The 20,183-nt window shown below is 32.6% G+C and overlaps 1 protein-coding gene across 1 annotated transcript in view; it reads left to right on the top strand.

Annotated features, from left to right (window-relative positions):
* Positions 1–20,183, top strand: part of LOC125071410 (F-box/LRR-repeat protein 7) — a 52,225-nt gene that overhangs the window by 24,438 nt on the left and 7,604 nt on the right. The window lies entirely within an intron of this gene.

Below are 20,183 nucleotides of genomic sequence, written 5' to 3'. Positions count from 1 at the left end.
ATGCGTTGTTTGTTGTGAAATACACTGTTTTTATACTGTGCGAATAGCTTGCTTCTTTGGAAAATATCGTAAATACTTTCGATACGTATAAACGAAAATATTTTATATTGAAAACATAAAATATTTTCATTTATAAACAAATTATTAATTATCGACCAGTTTGAAGTGTTACACAGATTTTTAGAATATTTTCATTCGCGTTTTAGGGGTTCGTCTAGGGTTTACGAATATAACAATTTAAACATAATTATATCGTTAACATTCATATTGGTGCAAGATTAGATAAAAAAACAATAAATCTGAATAAAGAGAAATGTATTTGACATTTTATTACGGCAAATTTATCTTCGTTTTAAAAAAAAAAATGACAATTCTGCCTAAAATTTAATGATGATGGTGATAATGTCCTAATCTATTTCTGTCCAGCTAACTAAAGTATATACAGGATATACTTATACTACACAAGTATCTGCGCAAATACAGATTCACTCTCTATTCCCTCACTCTTATAATCCGAAGGCAAATCCAACACGACCGGAATAAGTTCAGTCGGGAGTGTACACACTTCAAATTTCCAGAATGGAAGAATGAAATGAAACTTCCGGGGTGTTACAAAAAACTTTTTGACAGAAAACCTCAACAACTTTTTATCGGTCTGATCTGCAACCTGGGACCGAAGTATTTGAGGCCTTATATTTATCTACCAGACCAACAAGGCAATCAACATTTAATACACGAATAACAAAAGCAATTTCAATATTAGACAGCGTTCAGACTAAGCTTACAATTTTCAATCACACTCAACAGAATTATCAGGTCTAACCAGACTAGGACCTTTTATATTATGTCACGTATTTTATCTGAACTATTCCTCATAACAGTGTAAAGCTAGTTTCTTAAACGATTTCCCAACTGTATATCGAAGTTAATCGGTGAACGTAGAAAGGGTCGATGCAATCGGTCCAAATATGGCACTTGTACCTATTGTTGAAACCACAGAGCACAACTCTATCAGAAATGGCATTCAATATTATATTTTATAAATAGACTTTAGAACCAATCGACGATAATAATATATTGAAATTAAAATTGAAATAACTTTATTTATGACACACACTGCTGCAGAAAAATCTATATTATAGTAACAAGATCGGCACAGCAGTGTACCCACACAAGAACGAAGGTAAATCAGCTTATGTTGAAAATCGAGGATACAATTATCCTTAAAGTTCACTGCTGATTTTCAGTGACCGTCTTAAAGGGTATTCGATCAACATTAACAGCTATAAATAAATATATCGTTCTATTTTGAATTACAATTTATAATTGCAATTATTCGAAGCTGACGTGGCTTAATAATTTAGATTCTACTTAGAGTTATTGGCAAGGATCCCAACAGTTACGTTGTATTTAATCTAATTACAATACATAACGTAATTGTTTCGCAGCTGGACAGCCCTTTTTCCTGTTAAGGATAAAGTTAGAATATTCCCAGTTGCTCCACAGTGTATTAATTTGATTAGGCCCTCGTAGGTTCTTTCAGGATGTTTTGACTTAAGTGTAGTATACATAAAGTATTAACTTTATGTTATCCGGCCGCGAAATTTCCCTGTCGAAAATATAGGTTGTAACGTTTTGATATTGCTGATGTTTGTATATGTATTGCCTTGTATGGCCCACATTATGGAATTCAGAATTTAAATAATTGCTATATTAAAATATAAGACTTTTCTATAGAAATGCTGCTCAGTTTGATACGCAATATCGAACTTGTTGCCGCAATTAAAGGTACGGTGCGTTGATTTTATTGCTTCCGTTCTGAAAATGTTTTCCTTAAATTTCAATCTCGTGGACGAAATTATAGCGATTGTGGATGAGAAATGCAATAATTTCTTAAAACGTATTGACGTTTTAAGATTTTGTTAGCAAAGGAATTGATGAGTTTCTATTAACATAAAGTGTGCAATGCAATGGTGCATCAATTTTAAAAGACTTATTAAATTTAATTACATTTTCCTTAAAATGCTTCCAACTTTTTATGTTAGACGGCAAATTCAAAGGAAACAATGGATATTTTTTTTTATTAATAATTCGCAATAAGTAACTAATTTATAAAGAAACTAATTGTTGCCAAAGCTTCACTCGAGTTTTTGTATTTGGTCTTCAGGCGGTCACTACATAAAATTGGCCTAATTCCTTCATTTGAACCCAAGCTTGCTTTACTCAAAATTTCATTTTCAAATTCGGTGTCGTAGTTTGGCCGTCAAAAGTAACTTACGTGTTCATAATATTAGTATAGATAATAGGAGAACTAAAGTAATTTATAAATAACCTGTAAATGTGGATGTATACGTGAATAAGTAATAATTTGTTACTGCGTGATCTCTTCCCTTTTGTGTCGGATAATTCCATCGTACTATAGGAGTAAGTAAACCTCAAGAATGGCGCAATAATCTAAATCATTTAATGAGTTATGTCCCTTCTGTAGTTGTTATTTTCTATAAAGACACGACTTATGAACATTTTATTATTTAATAGATTTCTAAAGATCATAACTTATATCATTTTGTTTTATGAGAGAAATTAAAGTAACGATTTAAGACCTCTAAGTATTTAAACATTCTACAATCATGACTTTAAGATACGGCTTTATTATGAAGGAAAAATGTTTACGATTGCATTATTTAATTTTCTGAAACAGTTACATTAGAAAAGTAAATTTCTTCAATTACTAAAATTTTAAGGACAAATAAAATTGGCGTTTCCTTAATTTTATACTATTTATTTTTAAATAAATCCGAAATCGTACCTTAAGTGCTGGATCCTTAAAGTAAGAGAATGAGTGAAAGCGCTTAAATCGCTGCTACTAAAAATGATGAAAATGTCTTTAAAAATATTACCTAGAAAACAAATTTGGTAATTCTTAGAAGTGTCAATTGCATATTTAAATAGACAAGGATGTATAGGTATATGTTTTGAATTAAAAAATCTGTGTTTTAGGACTATGTCATTTTAGATTTTACTTTTTTTTCAACTTATAAATGTATTGTATGGTTTGGTTGTTCTAAAATAAAACATGTAATATTTTCGTTGCTCATATTACGTTCCAATCATTAAGACGAAAGCTTAATATTTGACGACTACCGCGGTCGAGTAGTGTGTATGTGTCAATATAGAAAAAAGTTCATTAGTTTTCTATATTGTCTTGGGTTTGGGTGTTTGTGGTACCGTCGTTACTTCTGATTTTCCATAACACAAGTGCTTTAGATACTTACATTGGGATCAGAGTAATCTATGTGATGTTGTCCAATATTTATTTATTTATTTATTATTATTAATATACGTAAAATTAATCCATCAGGTTGATATATTAGCGCCAATGATTATAATATAATCCTTAATATATAACTCATTAACTATAGTAATTAAAGCAATAAAATTAATGTTTTTATACGTTCGAATCTAATGAATGTAATAAAAAATAATCTCGTCAAAGAAGCGAGGTAATTAATTGGTCAATATGACCGCCATCCCATTTAAGAGGCTTAAAATTAATGACTTTATATTTCATCATTACAAATATTTTTATTATTTTTATTTTATAGAAACACATAGGACTAGACAGTGGTAAGTTAGTGGTCATTAAGAAATTTTAATCTCTAGGTACCACCAGGGCGCCACTTACTTTGTAAAAGCTTTGTGTGTTTATGAGAATAGATATTCTTAAACCAGAAATGTCTAAGAGATTGGCTTCGCGTGTTTAAATATTCGTATCTGTACACGTACTAAAGATTCTGAAGCTGACTCTACGCTAACGAGGAACGAATTAGCGTGTTCAATCGTTTAGTATTCATAAACTTTCAATCAAATGTTGTATCTATCGTATACATATTTATTTATTGTTGTTGTCGGTAAATTAAATCCAATCAAGTCATAATAAATTAGTGAGGTGCAAAGAACAAATACAATTCTGCCTCAATTATTTTATTAAGATTATTAGTTTATGCCCCCAGACTCGACTGTACGTTTATGTTTATTACGAAGGTTTTATTTGTGACGTAATGATCGTGTATTATATATATCGTCGATTACAAATAATTAGTAATTCGATTGAGTTTGGTGTATCTGTGGGGTGTGAACGTCGTGACGTAATGAGTCACGTGATCGGAATCGTTTGAAAGGACACTTGACAGTTAAATTCGTTCGAGTCGGAAGCTAATTTTTATTATAAAGTGTGATACAGTTCCTTCCAAACTTTATTATTTGTGATTGCTGATTACCTACATAAAATAGATGAATTGTCATACTGTATCGTTGTGGTTAATTGCCTGAGACATATGCCATGAACCCGGTACCAGAAGCTCCTACGCCCGCTGATCAATCGCCGTCGTCGTCATTATATCTATACTAATATTATGAAGAGGTAAAAGTATGTTTGTAGGGGTAATTTTTGACGCTAATGATATTATAAAAACGTCACTGGTAGGCAATTCATTAGGTAGGCACACTTGGCATAATTTCGTTGAAATGAGGCACATGCAGGTTTTCCGATGTTTTCCGTTTCACGATGTTTTCCTTCTCCGCCGAGCACGAGATGAATTATAAACACAAATTAAGCACATGTAAATTCAGCGGTGCTATCCTGGGTTTGAACCGGCAATCATCGGTTATGATGTACGTGTTCTAATCACTAGGCCATCTCGGCTCTCAAGTACTATACAGTATAAATTATATTTGTATAATTTAAGTTTCTTTATTAATAAATTGCACCCGTGCGAAACCGGGGCGGGCCGCTAGTTTTAGGATATGCTCGTAAAAATGTACCTAAGCCTTGTCTGACATAAAATAGGGTTACCAGTCCTGAGAAAGCTGTTCCTTGCGGTAATAATAAAAAAAAATGATTTTACGGATAACATATACGGATCCTATTATAAAATATATATTTAAAAACATTTTGGCATTCCTACAGTCTAGACCCACTGGAAGTTATCGTCAGGCGATAATTGCCTTATTCTAAAAGAGTATGTATGTATTGTAGTACTTTTTATGTGTGTGTGTTTTAAAAATATCGAATTTATAATCTAATTTATGAATACACTTACTTACGTGGCAAATTTTACCTTCAACTTCGACTTTACCGAACGTTTCATCACTATCCTTTTGAATTTTCTATCCTTACTGGTTTACGTATAATACTTAGCTAATGGATTTATGTCTACCAGATAATGTTTACGCGCAAGAATATATATCAGAATTTAAGTCTTATCTTTTGTGACATAGAGGTTAATATATCATGGCCTCAGGTAATGTTTAGATTCTTGGTTGTTACATAATAGTGCAAACGTTTGTCTGTACTGTTAAGTGTCGAAAGCTAGACACAACGACACATTCGCGCATGTCAAGTACTCAACGTCATGGTGGTAAAGGACTTTAACCTAAAGTCAATGTCAAATATATTTATTCGAAATAAAAGATTTACATTATTGTTATATAGTGATTGTTAAAATAATCTCCCACTGAATCGAAAAGAAACACTTGAGACCAGACCTATTAACAAATTTTGTTACAGTATGTATACGCTGGGTACAGAACTTTTGTTAGTAGCGGAAAAGTGAGGCAATTCAGTGCTGGTTGAAGGCAAGGCGTAACGTCGAAAAGTCGGAATGCTGTGGAATTGAATGTTTGTATGTGTGTTGCTTTTTAAGTCTCCATATACGACTAATGCTTTTTTATAATGCATATATCTATAATTATAATTTAAATATACATTATTATTGGAAAACATCCTAAATGTCAAACTTTGACTTTGATAATGGATTTCGCGAAAAGTTGATTCTCTCGCGATAGTTGGTTGAATATAATTGTATTTAACTAACATGACTGTATTTTTATATGTGGAATAAGAGTAACTACTGAGTTACTCGCCGGTTCTTCTAGGTAGAATTTACATTCCGAACCGGCTTAGCTTTACTTTGACTAGTTTGTTATATGACGATTCAAAAGTGCTTGTAAAAGCCTACTTGAATAAAGTATATTTTGATTTGATTAGTATAATGGTAAATTTACCCACTGTTGGGCTAAAGGCCTCCTCTCCCTTTGAGGAGAAGGTTTGGAGCATATTCCACCACGCTGCTCCAATGCGGGTTGGCGGAATACACATGTGGCAGAATTTCGTTGAAATTAGACACATGCAGGTTTCCTCACGATGTTTTCCTTCACCGCCGAGCACGAGATGAATTATAAACACAAATTAAGCACATGAAAATTCAGTGGTGCCTGCCTGGGTTTGAACCCGAAATCATCGGTTAAGATGCACGTGTTCTAACCACTGGGCCATCTCGGCTCTCTAAAAAAAAAAATAATGCTAGTATAATGGTGGTTACATTTTAATCAATAGTACAAATTCTAACACTAAAGGTAGAATAAGAATGGGGATCTATTCTTCACAAGTTTCTCGAAGCGATGCTGCCCCATTTTAACTGTGCGAGTAAGACGGTCTAACCTATACATACACACTAATATATATCAGCAGTCGTAGTACTATATATATACATAAAAATATATATATTGTATTAAAGAGTATTTTGTTAAGGTATTATAAACATAATAGTCATTAAAATTTATATAATATCAATGATTATTGGAGTCGATACTCTAAATATCTTTGCTTAGCGTTGCTTTGACAAGCAGGTTTCGTGAAAAATAAATGTTATGGGGTGACCGCTGATTATGTATAAATTGATGACCTACAAACTAACTGTCCAAAACCGCACTCATGGACATATTTAACATGTTGTAATTAAATATTTTTTTGGTAATTATTTTTTATCATATCCTGTATGTCCATTTTAATTTAAGTAATTTGATAAAAGGAATTTATGATTGGATTGGATGGACAAAGGCGATGTAAATGGTAAATAATACCAGTTATATCTCTTTTGTATCCGTTACTTTTTTTATTTATTTTGTTGTTGTTGCTGCGAATTTTAGATAAATTTTGTTGTCAATTGATGTCATGGTAAAAATGTACGTGTTTAATTTGAAGCTCTAATTTTATTGAACAAGTTACGATTACAATCAACTGTCTCAAACGTTGCGAGATTCGAAGTTAAGAATACACGACTATAAAGGGCAAGGTCGCAAAAAAGTAACATGGTAATGATTTTGAGCACAGTGCTCAGAGATTTAACTTCGATGTATCTTAAATAAAGTACTAAACTCCAGAGTATAGTTGATGAGGGATTGTGAACCATAATAATAATGCGGCTGGGAAACGGGTATCCTTGCTGACCAGAAGATATTTACTTATCACCTGGTTACAGTCACTTTTCTTAAGATACGAGAGGAAAGATAAAATTGTTAGAAAAGAACCGATGGAAGGTTAGTATTGGTCTTGGAAAAGAACGCTACGGCTAATACAGACACAACAAATATGAAAAGAAATCTGAAAGAAGAATAACTTTACCATAAGGAAACCTTGTGCTCCAAATGTTTTTGATTAGGGTATAATGAGACTCAATGAAATTGAGTGACAAAATAAAAAACAAAAATTGATTCAGGTGAGCACGTGCACACACATGCGTTTTGAATTAAACTTTTTATTTTGCCAATGTAATCGCCATTTTGACGACCGCCGTGATCGAGTAGTGTGTACACCGGTTTTCATGGGTACACCACTCCGAGGTCTCTGGTTCGATTCCTTGCCGAGTCGACGTAGAAAAAGTTTTCTAGGTTGTCTTGGGTCTGGGTGTTTGTGGTACCGTCGTTACTTCTGATTTTCCATAACACAAGTGCTTTAGCTACTTACATTGGGATCAGAGTAATGTATGTGATGTTGTCCAAATCTGGTTTATTAAAATATAATTTGACACCAAACATTTTACTTCGTAGTATCGTTAAATGTTGACTCATGGTTATTCTACTCCAATATTTCTCTTATCGAATAACATTTTAGAACGATTTCGGTTAACATGACAATCAATTATAAAGTGCGCCATTTTGATTAGTTTGACGGTTGCTGTTCTATAAATTCAAGTACCAATAAGGCTTTGGCGCCAACATTCACCATGCCTACGCGTTGCCCTTGGCGCACCTGGATCCATATGAGAGCTTGTAGATCTTAACTTTGTATAAATAGAGACTACAATTAAATGTTATTAACAACGTAACTGAGTATTTATTTGAATTGTAATGAACCTTAATCTAATGTATAAAGAGGTCAAAATGACATAAATTTATTATGTGTAAAGACTTTATATGATAGTAAATACTACGACATTTAATAGAATTATTACTACAAGAGAAATAATGCTTCTATTAATAAATAACAAGTCGCTCATTTAATTAGTTAAAAAAACTTTAGTTTGTGTTTTTTGTAGTTTGAAATTCTGTACGGACGTAGCATGCGGCTCTTTTATTAAAAGTATTTTTTAGACTTTATAAAGGGGAAATACTACACCAGTGTTCTGGGAACTTCTACATAGATAGCTTCTTGATATTGTAAATGTTAAACATGATACAATCTACAAGTTTTTATATTGATTTTTTATAAAAGTTTTATTTATTATGGTTTCTTCCGAGTATAGAATTTACTAACTCTATCTCAGTGGGCCGCTCGCGAAACTTCGCGTTTATTTAAAATATTTTTTAGGTATTTCAAAACCTATGACAGGTTTTGTTTTGATTTCATTTCATTGTAAACTGATGAAACCTTTTTTAAATGACATTTTAAATGTCAAATACGTTAGTTTTCTATAACCGGCCAGTAACTTTTTCCTCTCTCTAAAATTAATTATTTATTAAATTGTAACAATTTAATAAATTCAAATCAAGAATCCTCTTTATTTTTCTGCACATCTACGACTGGAGCTCTTCAAAATGAGACTGTAATCGATTTTTTTATGTGCAGCTATCCTCCCATAATTACTGGGACAAAAATCGTCTTCCCTATTAATATATAAGATATGAAAGATCATACTAAGAAGTCGTTTTTTTTATATCTGACGATCCAAAACATAGTGGATCAGGAACCCGAATGGTTGGGCAACACCAACAACAGCAAAGGCATTCAACAAACTGCAACATACATACAACAACATGCAACAAAGAGGCTGAGCGTATCACAGTTGCCCGTAAAATATTTGTCAAATATTTTTTTGTTTAAGTATGACAAACAGCTCACAGGATCAGTTCATGATGAATGATTATAAAACAAGGTTATTGACCCTTCTATATAATAGAAATTATTGATAAACGTACCTCATATACGATTTACGACTAAAAGTAATAATTCCATGGAATACGTGGCGTTTTAATTTAAACAAATTAATTACTAAACAAGCCAAGGGCATGCGTGGGTTTACAAATGTTGGCGCCACTATATTCTAGTGTAATATTACCTTATATAAATTAAACTTAGACAATTTGTGATTATTTAAATCGATTAAAAATGAAATACTATTCCAATCATTGTTGAAGTACTTGTCTAAAAATCTATCGACGTCATTTGACTACAATATTGGTCAAACTTTTCACGAGTCTACTCCATATCGGAAAACTATGAAGTGAAGGATAGGAGCCTGTAAATATCGAATGAGTGGACAGTTGTATCATTGTTGGCGAATTTTTGGAACTTATACCAACATAATTATGGATATATGAATGCGTGACAACACTTCAAACGATAGTGTTACACATATAAACACATTGATTTGCCCGGATTAAGATGTTCGACTAAGATCAACGTTCTCTTCCAGATTAGAATTCCAGATATTAGAATTATCTCGACTTGTGCCGTCAAAACTGGATCGAAGTTATTTCATCAATTTTCAAGTTGCATAAGTCTGATTGCTTAGAACGACGTATTCAGAGTAATTTGCTTTATAGGATTTAATAATAATTATCCGATTGATGACATGAATTGAGATGTTCCAGTGGTTTGAACACGTGAATCTGAAATGATAATTAAATATTACACCACCACGTGTTTAATTTGGTTCATAATTGTCGTACTAGTCGGTGAAGGGAAACATTGGATAAACATCTGCCATGTATGTATGGTAAATGGCAATATGCAGCATGGTGGAATAAGTTCCAAATCTTCTGGAGGAGGCATTAGCTCAGCAACGGAAGAAAAATATTCACATTTTTTTTTCACAGCACTGACTTACACACATAAATATGTGCAATTGATACAATGTGTCCAAGTAGCAAGATAAAAAGGCTGCTGTTCTCGATTTATTGAATTTAGATCCCGAATCGGGCAAATAATAGTTATTAATTTCTGGCAAGATTTCTGTGTTTACATTTTCGTGCCGTCAAAGAACGTTTAGCTGGTCTACACTACGCCTGATTTATCACCAATCGTATCAAGTTGCTGTGTCGTTCGACTATGGCAGTAAGGGTATGGAGTGTGCACCTGTGTTTACACTTGTACACAATATGTCTAGTCTTTTAAATCTGCCGGAAATATTTGCTCAGAAGAACATTGTGCTATGCAAAAAAATACCTGAATTTTTATTCAGATTTTTCGTTTACTAAGAGACTACATAAAAAGTAGACGATCATTATTTCCAAAGGAACCAAAGGGGATCTTGACGGTGCCAGCAAAAACAACATCCAATAGAATTTCTTGCGTTTCTTATTCGGTTTAGTTTTTAATTGAAATAAAATGCGTGAAAGGAAATTCTAAATAGAAACTATTCGATCGTAAAACGAAAACAATCGGTACACAATATCTTAACATCGATGTCTCGAAGACGTGGTTACGGGACCGAATAGCATAAATTGCGAATTCCGTGTGTAGGTGGCGGTCGGCGGGCTAAAGGGAAAGACGGCTTTACGCAGGATACGTTAAGCCTTTAGATCTTATCGCTGTGTAAATAAGGTATATTTTTAAATAAAAACGAATACTTTGTTGTATTTTTTATTGATATTATCGACATCAATCTCGATGTAGCCGAACACTTGACTACAATAAATTGTTTTATAATCATAGCGAAGACAGAGTTGTAGGCGATGAATGATAGTTCGAACGTTTTAAATAATATTGTTATCTAGAAATCTTGTAAAGATACCGCGGCATGAACGTGATATTTTGTTTTCGAAGATTCTTTATGTGGAACTGTTATATCAGTATCGATAATCGAAATAAAAATATTCCTCATTCACAAAGGCACTTTTGAATCTTTAGGTTAGATTCGGTTTAGTGGTAAGAGCAACATACAAACGGAAAAATATTTTCGCAAAAAAAATAATAATATAAATATTTAAATAAATAAAAAAATATAATAAGAAATAATAGTAATAAAAAAGAAAAAAAAATAATAAAATGAAATATTTTCGAGATCGTCATCTCGACAGGGAAGTATGGAAGAAGAAGACATGCTGCGCCGACCCCAAGTAAAATTGGAATAAGGGCAGGAGGATGATATAGATTTTATAAAAAAAACTTTTTGAAAGAGGCATTCTGCGTGCGGTTAGAACTTGAAGCTTCAATAGTTTAACCGTATGTAGATATTTTCTATCCGCGAAAAAACACATCTCCTGTTCCATGTCACCCATACATCAAATATATGTTTGTTACTTAAGTCAGTCCTTGCGGGGTGGTCGAGACATGCTTATCGACTAAGGACGACTTATCATTAGGTCGCTCAATTGCCCGTGCCTATCTTTTACATATTATAAAAAAAAAAAAATAGATTCCAATTTCAAAATCAAATTTGAGTGCAGCTTTTACACATACATACGTAAATATTTGTTACGTTTCTGACGCACTAAACATTCAATCTTGATATAAGAAATAATAATGATTTCACACAGCTTAGAATCATCTAGATCTACTTTCTTTTATATAATGTAAAATATGCGTAGTTTAAATGAAAATATTACTACTAAATGAATCGTAAATGGTCACAACATTATTATTATTAGTTGGTTACATTTGTCCCGATTTAACATTCGAACGGGACGTTACGATCTTGCAGCCACGATATTAGCAAATTACAGGATCTTTATTTCATATCATATTTACTGACTTGTTAGTACAAGTATGTAGAATTAGAAACAGTTAAGGTTCTAACCCTGGATAGGATGAGTAAAAATGTTAAAGTATATAGTTTTCTTTTAATCATAGTCAACGAATTATGAGCTGTTAAGTCAGAGAGCTGAGAAGACGTAAATTTTGAAGCTTCATTGAATTTTCATGTGCTATATTTGGGTTTATAATTGATCTCATGCTCGGCGGTGAGAGAAAATATCTTGAGGAAACATGCATGTGATGATGATAATTTGCATATCCACTTACCCTTATGATCAAAAAACTACGACAAGTAGATATGACAGTCCTCTCTTGATGTTAACCCAACACCACCAATAAATTCTGAAAGGACCAAAATAGGTGAAAATCTGAAAGTGCAAGATCAGGTCATGTTTCTACTTTTCCCAACCAAGCGCTCTCATATGGTCTACCGTTATTATGATGAAAAAGCACACTCTCTATGTTGATTAGGACACGACAAAATTCTCGGACTCAGAAAGCTTGAACCAATTTTGAGGCACTCTTACTGATACTGCTTTAAGTCCATAAATGTCACAAATTGTTGTCACGTTTTGGGTAGCATTTTATCCTTTTATGTAATAAAACTTCAAAATGTATCGAATTTCTTCGTAAGATGTAATAATTTTGGTGGACAGAAATATAATAATAGCTATAATTTCTATTTTTAAAATATTATATATTTAATGGTGTCAAAAACAGCCAGATACAATTGAAATAAAACTAGTTTTTAACGGATTTAATCGCGTATATTAATTATTTTAACATCCCGACGTTTCGAGCACTTTGCAGTGTTCGTGGTCACGGGCAGACGGGCAGACAGTCTAGTTTTATTTCAATGTGTAATAATCGCGAAAATCTAAGACAACATTAGCCAGATACAAATAATACAACCAAAGAGATTTTACTGCAACAAATTTACTTTTAAAATACGAAAATACTTTTCCCCGAACTATTAAAATGCCAGTGTTATACTCACGTTCCTAGTAAAGCATAAAAAATCCGTTGTTTCTGTCGTCTGATCCCTTTTCGGTCGTGTCAGATCATGTTCTGTATATCTGGCAGCTCACTATTACAATTGGCCGACGTGATTGCATTTCGGTTAAAAGTATAGATGTATTCACTTACGAAGAATATACAAAAGTATGCCATAAAAGCTTTGTAACCCCTACTTTCCGTTTGCATACGGTACGTAGAACGTTTTTGTGCAATGGTATACGCATATATAATAAGATACCGGGAAATATAATCAATTTATCATTTACTAAATTTAAAAAGTTTATTAAGACTAAATTTATTAATTAATAAATCTTATTAGTCATTAAAAAATACTTTTTTAGAAAAAAACGCCCAGATTTAGGCTCGGGTTCTATCCCAGGACAGTAATTATTGCAAAAAACAGCATTGTAAATCTGTTTATTTGAAAAGAGCAACTATGCGAGTTTATTGCCGTTTCTTCTCGCTGGAGGCTGCTTTCCGAAACGGTGGTAGTATTTAAATATCGAAGATTCAAAAACGCTTCATTGTGAAGTTTAATTGAATAAATTGATTTTGATTTTGAAGGCGCGCCCTTCACGTTACTTTAAAATTTTTAACAAAATTCGCTTTAAAAAAATGCTTGTAGTTTTTTTGCTGTCTTTACTCGTCTCACGCACACTTGTAACTATTAGCGACCCACTCTCATACTAATGTATGTCGATAATAATTTAATATGGACTATTCCGAAAAATGTCCAAGTAAATATAAGTCTAATAATATGTCTGGCAACTAAAGCAAAAAGACAAGAAACAAAGTTTGCGAGGGATGTAATTAGTTCGTTCGAAGTTTTATCAAAAACTTTGGGAGATATGACGTATCAATTAATCGCTTGTTACGATATCATATTAAATATACTTTCTCTTTGATGTTAAGCGTTACTTATTCCCAATATTTTGGGATAAATTTGTCGTTGTTGGCGTTGTTGTTTCTTGTCCAGATCATCAAGAAGACTGTATACTTTAAATCAATGAACAAAAAAAATTTTTTTCACAATTCAGTTAATAAGTATGGGTTTATGTTTTATTTGGTAGTTGAACAAAAATCGGAATAAATCGTATTACTTTTGTACAATTAAGGAAGATGATAAAACTAAAAATGTTAGAAATTAAAGCAGCCTGTACATTTCCCACTGCTATGCTAAGGCCTCCTCTCCCTTTGAGGAGAAGGTTTTCAGCACATTCCATCACGCTGCTCCAATGCGGGTTGGTGGAATACATATGTGACAGAATTGAAATTAGACACATGAAGATTTCCTCACGATGTTTTCCTTCACCGCCGAGCACGAGACGAATTATAAACATAAATTAAGCATATGATAATTCAGTGGTGCTTGCTTGGGTTTGAACCCGAAATCATCAGTTAAGATGCACACTTTCTAACCACTGGGCCATCTCACGACACATATATATATAATAATATATAGCATCTGATGTTTTCCGAATTAGCACAATATTCGTCTTCTAAGTTGGATTAAAAAAAATAGTTATTCGTAATTCTTTATTTAAAAAATGAAAAATTACCTTTGCCTGCAAGAGACGGTTAAACTCACTTTGGAAATTAAACGATCCCCTGCAGGCTATTTAATCTATTAAAACTTATATCATATAGGAGTTCTTTGAACCGCTGGTAGTTTTTACAATCTATAATAACATTATAAATGCGAACGTAACTCTGTCTGTTTGTCTGTTGTTATTTCACGGCCCAACCACTGAACCGAATTTGATAAAATTTGGTATGAAGTAAGGTTGAACTCCAAGGAGCCGTCTCCAAGGACTCCATAGCCGCGGGCTACAGTTAGTTTTATATAAATGAGTAAAATTAATAGTTCATTATTGAAGTAATTAAAAAGATAGATTAATAAAAAGATCTTAAAGCAATTTGTAATATTTATTTATTATAAAAAGTATGTAAGATGAGATTACATCGAATCCGTTACTAGAATATACGCGTGATGCTGTTATTTCATTTTAATTCTTACCGCTAGAGAGGCCTCTCACAAAAAGAAAGAGACACAAAGAAGCCTCCATATTTAACAAGAATAAGAGTTTACACCATGCTTCCCTAATGTGGATCGGAAGATATATCTGTGGCAGCATTTAAACCGCCACACGTTAAGTAACGAGGATTTCTTTTAACGCGTAGCACGATGGATAAAACACAAAGACTTGATAACTTGGTAGTATTTGAACTCGCTATCTTCGGTCAAGAGTGACATGCTTTAAACTATTCCTATCTATTACTTCTCCGTTAATTTTTATTAATAAAATGCCCTTATCTGCACGTCACCAGCTGTGTTCAACACGCTTTAGGATTACACAAGCCTGTTTTGTAGTTTGTTATACAAGTTGACGTTTGTGGTTACTGTTTCTCCCATGGGATCGAATCGTTATGTTGTAAATGTAAATAACCTAACGAACTATCTAAAGCTAAAAAGTATTATTCAAATCAGTCTGATAGCTTGAGATAAGTATGTTTAACTTTAGACAGTCTCCAGCTGTGTTCTATAAATTTAATAGGTAGATAACAAGGTAGACTTATGTTACACTAGCTGACTACATCCTGACCCGGCTTCGTACGAGTAGAATAAGAGTCTAAATAATACTTCTCTGTCGCATATCGACGACCTCCGTGGTCGAGTAGTGTGTACACCGGTTTTCATGGGTACGCCACTCCGAGGTCCCGGGTTCGATTCCAGACCGAGTCGATGTAGAGAAAGTTCATTAGTTTTCTATGTTGTCTTGGGTCCGGGAGTTTGTGGCACCGTCGTTACTTCTGGTTTTCCATAACACAAGTGCTATAGCTACTTACATTGGGATCAGAGTAATGTGTGTGATGTTGTCCAATATATTTAATTAAATACAAAACCCTTAAAAATAAAACAACAGAATAAAATCAAATCAAGAATCAAGCATATATTATAATTGGTCGAAACAATGCACGCCACTATAGTCCTTCTTGTAATCTGACAATTTTCACAAAGTATACATCTAAAACTTTCGAGTTTATCATATGCAAACAGACAGACATACGAGAGGATTTTGTTGTATGTATATAACGTGATACGAGCGTTATTATTATTACATACGTTTCTATTTTATTACATAAACATTCATGCTGCGACCAGTCTCAATATAAGTATAGATGTTTGCATTATGTAGATTTTAATGACATTTCCGTTAAATAGGTTCCTGTTTATTGCATAAAGGTGTCGGTGTACAGCTTATTATTTAGTCAACACCGTAGAATTGGAATTTATATGTAAACAGACAATGACAACACCTGTTTATCTTCTGACAATTTTTTTTAACAATAAACTATCAGTAAAAACATTAGACTTAAAGGTAGAGAGATATAGACGTTCGAAACTTGTATATACATATATATGTCAATGTAGTGTTTTATTTATAAAATAGGTGACGGTCAGTGGTCACCACCGTCTATTGACAATGGCGCTCTAAGAAATATTAAGCATTCCTCAAATCATCAATGCATCACTAAACTTCGGAACTAAGATGTTATATCCCTTTGTGTGTAGTTACACTGGCTACACGCAAAGGGACCCAGCCGAGATGGCCAATGGTTAGAACGCGTGCATCTTAACCGATGATTTCGGGTTCAAACCCAGGCAGGCACCACTGAATTTTCATGTGCTTAATTTGTGTTTATAATTCATCTCATGCTCGGCGGTGAAGAAAACCTGCATGTGTCTAATTTCAACGAAATTCTGCTACATGTGTATTCCACCAACCCTCATTGGAGCAGCGTGGTGGAATATGCTCCAAAAACCTTCTCCTCAAGAGGAGGCCTTAGCCCAGCAGTAGGAAATTTACGGGCTGTTAATGATGAATGATGACACTGGCTTCAAGCTGGAGCGCAACAATACTTAGTATTACTGTTTGGCGGTAGAATTTGTAATGGATGAGTACCCAAATAATATTATGCTCGAATTTTGACCACTGAACTATCTTAATACGGTATTATGATATTATTACGGGTTATATTACGGATATTTAATTGCTTCTTTAGATTTGGAAACAGTTTTAAAATGATCAAACTGTATATTCTACCCACGCTGCGTTCGAAATTGTTATTAAACAAATTTATTATCGTGGAATTTTGTGTTATTAAATTAAAAACAAGCATTTAACATATTTGCATTCGACGCTCGTTGCTAGACTTTAGATTGCACATAATAACGGTCACTCCACTTCGACACTCCACTTTTGATAATAGTACTAATATAATATTTTATGTGTACGTAATAATTTTCGTAATTCTTTTGTTTATGCAGATTACTTACATTAATTATTTTTGTTTTCATAATACATTAACTATGTCCTGCGGTTTCTGAAACGTCATAATTTACATGATATACAAATCAAATCAAATCAAAATATGCTTTATTCAAGTAGGCTTTTGCAAGCACTTTTGAATCGTCATTCAACAAACTATTTTAAGTAAAGCTACCACCGGTTCGTAATGTAGATTCTACCGAAAAGAACCGACAAGAAACTCAGTACTTACTTACTAACTACTCAGTACTTTTTTAACATATAAAAATACAGTCTTGTTAGTTAAATACAATTATATATGTATGTTATGTCTCCTGCCTGGAAGTCAACAAGCATAACTCCACGCTTTTTTATCATCAATATAATCTTGTATCGAATAATATGCCTTCTTTACCAATTGGTAATTATTATGTACATTATGTTTATTATGTAAATTTTATCAGATTATAAAACTAAAGGTAGGAGCGACTCTAAATCTAAGGCGAATACATAACCCGACAGTACGATTGCCGTGTATTCGTCTTTGAACTACGGGAATTTGTATTCGTTTTAAATTTTGTTACTTCGCCATAATGATCTGAGCGCTCAAATTGAAAAACTTTGTGCCCTTTTTACGAATATTACCGACGGATAGGGTTGCCAGGTCGCCAAACCTAATAGCCGGACAGACAATCAGTTTGGCCGGACCTTTGTGTAAAAAAGCCGGACACCCTACATGATTAAAGATTTTATGTCTCAGTATTAATAGGTACGATAAAAAAATGAAATATCAATAAAATCACATGTATCTCGTTTGCGAAATAAATAAATCAAATGTTAAAAGCCTAACAAAATCCGGACACTGATTAATTTGGCCTGACACGCAATCAAAACGCCTAAGTATGTGTGGCTCTATCCGGACGCCTGGCCACCCTACCGACGGAGAAGTATGAAGCAGGCTAAAAGTTTATAAGGAGAAAGAGTGAACTAACATTACTTTATAATATGCATTATAAATACATTGAATTAAAAAAGGTATATTATACACACTATCATTCGTTTGAACACACACACATACATAAATATAAATAAATATTTAAAAAGAAAAAAAATATGGCTGCCGTGAACACTGCCAATGAAAACACACGTCATTTTAATGTTGAAAATAAATTAAGCTTTTTATATCATTTGGGTTTACTTTAATATTGACAAGGTCCCATTTTTCTATAATTCGAATCAACCTTTTATTTTTGTTAGCAATTGCTAACATTAAAATGACGAACGAATATCGACCAATGAGCGTAAACTACTACAAATAAAAACGCCCTGCTATAAATTATTGTAGTTTTATCTCCATATGATTGACAACGAGCAAAGTTTATTCACTGACGAAGTATTTGATGAAAGGCGATTCACAAATGACACTCTTGATTGATTTATGAGCCCATTGTAAAGACACTATCTTAATTGCACACTAAGGTCAACATGTATGTAGGAGACATTCTACAAGTATACTCCGTAATTGTACAGGATCATAAATATGGGCGCAATTTCAATAATTAAATTGTCCTATTAATTCTATAACCACGAACTCGACAGCTTTATAAATAACAGCTGAAATGTTTAATTTTCTATATTTTATGGTTTTATTCTTGATCTTAAGAGGTATTTTATCTTAAATATATTTTAATTTGTTAGACTAATACATATGTATACATATAATAAAATTGGAGTGTCTGTTTGTAATATTAAAATAACTAATTTTTACTAAATACATATGTATGTGTACACGGTACATATACCAAAATATATTTTTTTACAATTTTTGTCTGTCTGTCTGTCTGTATGTCTGTTTGTTCCGGCTAATCTCTGGAACGGCTGAACCTATTTCGACGGGACTTTCACTGACAGATGGCGGATGTAATAAGGAAGTTAACTTAACTTTATTTTAGAATTATATATAGAATAAAAATAAAATCACGCTACAATATCCAAATAACTTAAATTCAAACAACGCGCACGAAGTCGCGGGCACAGTTAGTAAATAATCGTAATCAAATGGAAGGAACGTAATAGTTATTTTGCGATACGTGTTTCAGGTTAAAGGATTATTGTACCAGTATTATAATAAAAACTCGACGAAATACTGAAAACAGTGGGAAATCATTGGATGGAAATAGTAAGAGATAGAGATAAGTAGAGGAAAATGGATGACGCCTTTACTCTGTAGACAGATCTTTATATCTAATAGTGCTTTGTTTGGTTGTAATAATGGCATTTTTATTTTTTTTGTAAATTTTATTTCGGGTTGATTTCTTATTATTGTTATTTAAATTTAACTTATTTTTATTTGTTGAATTGTATTCGACATCAAATTATGTATTTTTTATTAATAAATAAATAAATCTTTTTTATTATTATTGTAATAATCAATAAGGAATTGTAATGATTTTTATATTGAACAAAGTCGTGAATTGACTAAAAATAAATTTATATTATATATTGTATTTTTAAGTTACGTTCAGCAGTTTTGATCTCTTTTATATAGATATAACTTTCTATTTTATAAAAATAAATGAAATAAATCAATCAGATAGAAGATTACCAAATCAATTTTGTATTCTAACACTCAAAGTTTAAAGTTCACTTCGAATCTCACTTCGCGATACGCTTTATTGATACACGTATCCTTTAAATGTTATTTTGGTATAGTCGCTTATGACTTTCTGACATTTAATGATCGTGTTTTGCGATTAGTTTCTCAACCAATTGTTTACATCAATTCATTGACACAATAATGACAATAGTAATGATGATTT

The sequence above is a fragment of the Vanessa atalanta genome, chromosome 19 (assembly GCF_905147765.1).
Source record: "Vanessa atalanta chromosome 19, ilVanAtal1.2, whole genome shotgun sequence".
NCBI lineage: Eukaryota > Metazoa > Arthropoda > Insecta > Lepidoptera > Nymphalidae > Vanessa > Vanessa atalanta.
Note: the sequence above shows the minus strand (reverse complement) of the source record. Positions and strands in the feature narration are given on the sequence as shown.